Below are 3,885 nucleotides of genomic sequence, written 5' to 3' on the forward strand. Positions count from 1 at the left end.
CACTTCCAAATGGATACAAGGTCAAAGTCTATTGTAACGACTCTTTTAGTCGTTTTGAGAGCTAAAGCCTTGTGTTTCATAAAATAATTTTTCGGTAGATTATATTTGGATATTTTGGACTATTCGTAATTACAATTATGAATTTAGTGGGGTAGTTTTTATAATTAAGTTAACTGATGATTAAAGAAAATAACTTTATAATTAATAAGGGGTCACTTTTATCACTTTTATAATTAGTCATATAATAATTAGGGTAAAACTAATCAGTAGAAGAAAAGAAAAGAAGAAAGAAAAGAATAACAGAAAGCAGCGTGAAGGGAAGATGAAGGTGGAGCGACTCAGGTAAACCATCCGCCACGCTTTTGTATTTGAAATATGGGTGTAAATTATCGGATTATCATTACTATTATAATGTTGGGTGAAAGAATGAAATTGTGGGTACTGCGGATACGTGTTTACTGCCGTTGCGATGCTTTACCTTACAAGTCCGGTGGCACTGCATACTAAATTTGGTAGTATGTAATTATTATGGTCGCTGGAGGGATAGGTTTTACCAATTTAATAATGTGAATTGGAAAGAAGTTGAAAATTGAAAGTGGCTAATGATTGCCATGATAATGACAACGATTGAATAATCATGACTTACATATGTGATTATTTAAGAATGGACTAAGTACAATGCAGGCAAAAAGTTTTACATCCTAGCGTACAGATAGATTGATGCCCGTGAATATCAGTCCTTGATGTTGATGATATATTTTTTACATATGATCCACTACAATTTAAGTTTAACTTATTGACATACGTAATTAAATTTTAGGTGTATAGAATTGTTTAAATTCTATTAAAGATATGCTAATAAGAAGAATTAAGACTTACCCTTAAGTTTGAACTTTAGCAAATTGATTATAGAATTAAATGAGTTTTTGGGTCTAGGATAGCCTTAGAATAATATTAGTGTTTATAAAATCGTTAACTTACAAATTATGCACATATATTTGATAGATTGGAAAGGTTCGGAAGCATTGAGGAAAGGAAAAGTATTGGAGAAGTAGCTTGCTTGATTTCGGTTCTTCGGTGGAGGTAGGTTATGGTTTTTATACACTATTCGTAGTAAACTCTTAATAGCGAATGATATGTATTGGGTAGTGTTGTAAACCCTTCTATATGCTTAATTGTGTGGTTGCATGTTGTGGTTATGTAATTGTGATGAAATAAGCATGATGAAGCTATTGAATCTTAAATCTTGAAAAAGAAACCCTAATCTACTTTGTTAATGATGATGCCTTAGTGTAAAAGAAGGCTTGATGAACGAAAGTAGTGAGATTAGGGGATCGGGTGTCACGTTCCGACACCAGGATAGTATATGGATCGGGTGCCACGTTCCGGTACCAGGATAGTATATGAGGATCGGAGTGTCACGTTCCGACACCAGGATAGTATATGGATCGGGTGCCACGTTCCGGTACCAGGATAGAATATGGATCGGGTGTCACGTTCCGACACCAGGATAGAATGAGGATCGGAGTGTCACATTCCGACACCAGGATAGTATATGGATCGGGTGCCACGTTCCGGTACCAGGATAGAATATGGATCGGGTGTCACGCTCCGATATCAGGATAGAATGAGGATCGGAGTGTCACGTTCTGACACCAGGATAGTATATGGATCGGGTTCCACGTTCCGGTACCAGGATAGAATATGGATCGGGTGTCACGTTCCGACACCAGGATAGAATGAGGATCAGAGTGTCACGTTCCGACACCAGGATAGTATATTGAGGAGCGGAGTGTCACGTACCGACACGAGGGGAATAAAGATAATGAATCTTGAAAGATGTTAATATATTCAATCTAATGAACCTAATTCCCAAATGAGTATGATGAGGAGGTGTGAGTCCTCATTGATGTGCTTGGTGTTGTAACCAAGGGTTATGGTAACTGTAAATGCTGCATGCTAAGGATATTAGTTGATTTTATGATATTGCTTAATATATACTGTTTTCTATTTTGAGTTGGCCGATGATATCTACTCAGTACCCGTGTTTGTACTGACCCCCTACTTTTATGTTTTCTTCTTTTATTTGTGGAGTGCAGGAAACGTGCCGTCGTCTTCAACTCAACAGTAATTCAAGCCAGTCTTTACTACACCGGAAATTCAGGGTGAGCTAATGCTTCTAGCTTGGACTGGATCTTCTTCTTCAAGTCTTGATGCCTTGAACTTCCGGCATGGACTAGCTTTTACTTGTTTTAGCTTTTAGAATACTCTTAGTTTAGTAATTGATCATAGATGTTCTTGTGATGATGACTTCCAGATTTTGGGGATAATAATAGTTATTGATTTTATTAATGAGTTTAAGTCTTCCGCATTACTTTATGTTGATATTACATTGAAATGTTAAGGTTTAGATTAGTTGGTTCGCTCACATAGGAGGGTAAGTGTGGGTGCCAGTCGCGGCCCGGATTTGGGTCGTGACAAAGTGACAGAGTTTGGTGATGTACATATTACATCTAAAATGGTCTTAAACAAAGTATTATATGTTCTCTCTTTCAAGTATAATTTCATTTCAGTCCAGTCCTTAGTTTCCTCAATGAAGTGTATGATCTCTTTCACTGATACAACTTGTCTATTACAGGCCCCTTCAGTGAAGAGGCCTCAGGCAATTGGTAGTAGCAAGGATGGAATTTACTACATGTGTGGGAGGTGCTTGAAAAATACTACCCATGCCACTGAGTTTGCTTGCAGTTGTCTACCTCATGTTTGTAGGTGTATTCCTTTTCCAGGTTCAGTTTGTAATGAATCATTTGTTGACCAATCTAGAAAACTTCCTGTAATCTCTGTTTGTTCATCTACTAATAATACAAATGTGTTGAATAATTGTGCATCTCTTGAGTCTCTTAAGGATGATGTGGATTTACTGTGGCATAATAGACTTGGCCATGTACCCTTTATGAAAATGAGAAATATACATACTATTCCCGTTAGGTTTTCTACTAGACAACCCTTTACATGCACCATATGTCCAATGGCAAGACAAGTCAGGTTATCTTTCACTCTCAGCACAACTCATTCTAAGACTATTTTTGACCTTCTCCATATTGATTTATGGGGTCCTTACCATGTTCCTACATATGATAATTGTAGATATTTCATTACCTTTGTGGATGACTCTAGTAGAGCTACCTGGACATATTTGTTGAGCACCAAAAGTAAGGCCATACAAGTTCTTCAAACTTTTATTAATATGATAGAAAATCAGTTCCAAATAACTATTTAAATGCATCAGATCAAACAATGGATTAGAGTTCAACAATAATGAAACACTTAAATTCTTTTAAGCCAAAGGTATCACACATCAAAAAAGTTGTCCTTACGCTCCACAGCAAAATAGCATAGTAGAAAGAAAGCACAGATACTTGCTGGAAACAGCTAGAGCACTTCTTTTTCAGTCCAAGTTACCTACCAAGTACTGGGGTGATTGTGTTCTTACATCCACATACCTTATTAACAGGCCTCCTTCCACATTTCTCCAAAATAAGTGTCCTTATGAGATGTTATATAAGGAAAAGCCAAAATATAGTCAATTAAGATCTTTTGGATGTCTATGTTATCCCACATTACCTAAAGTTCATAGAGACAAACTAGAGCCAAGAACCACCCCCCATATCTTTATAGGATATCCTTTAGGAACTAAAGGGTACAAGGTAATGAGTCTTGCCACAAGAAAAATACAAATCTCAAGAGATGTAGTTTTTCATGAAAACATTTTTCCATTTACTTTCTCTTCAGAAAATAACATTTTTTCTTCTTCTGTTCCAAAAACTTCTTGTACTGATTACTCTGAACCTTGTGATACATTGTTAAACAATCATTTAGATGTAA

The 3,885-nt window shown here is 36.4% G+C and overlaps 1 long non-coding RNA gene across 1 annotated transcript; it reads left to right on the plus strand.

Moving 5' to 3' along the window:
• The first annotated feature begins 268 nt into the window (after nt 1-268).
• Nucleotides 269-2,880, plus strand: LOC138340723 (uncharacterized). Its single transcript, XR_011213467.1, has 4 exons — nt 269-342; nt 1,006-1,083; nt 2,100-2,165; nt 2,639-2,880. It is a non-coding gene; the product is annotated as an uncharacterized lncRNA (long non-coding RNA).
• Nucleotides 2,881-3,885: the final 1,005 nt, after the last annotated feature.

This window comes from Solanum lycopersicum, chromosome 12, assembly GCF_036512215.1.
Source record: "Solanum lycopersicum chromosome 12, SLM_r2.1".
Classification (NCBI taxonomy): Eukaryota; Viridiplantae; Streptophyta; class Magnoliopsida; order Solanales; family Solanaceae; genus Solanum; species Solanum lycopersicum.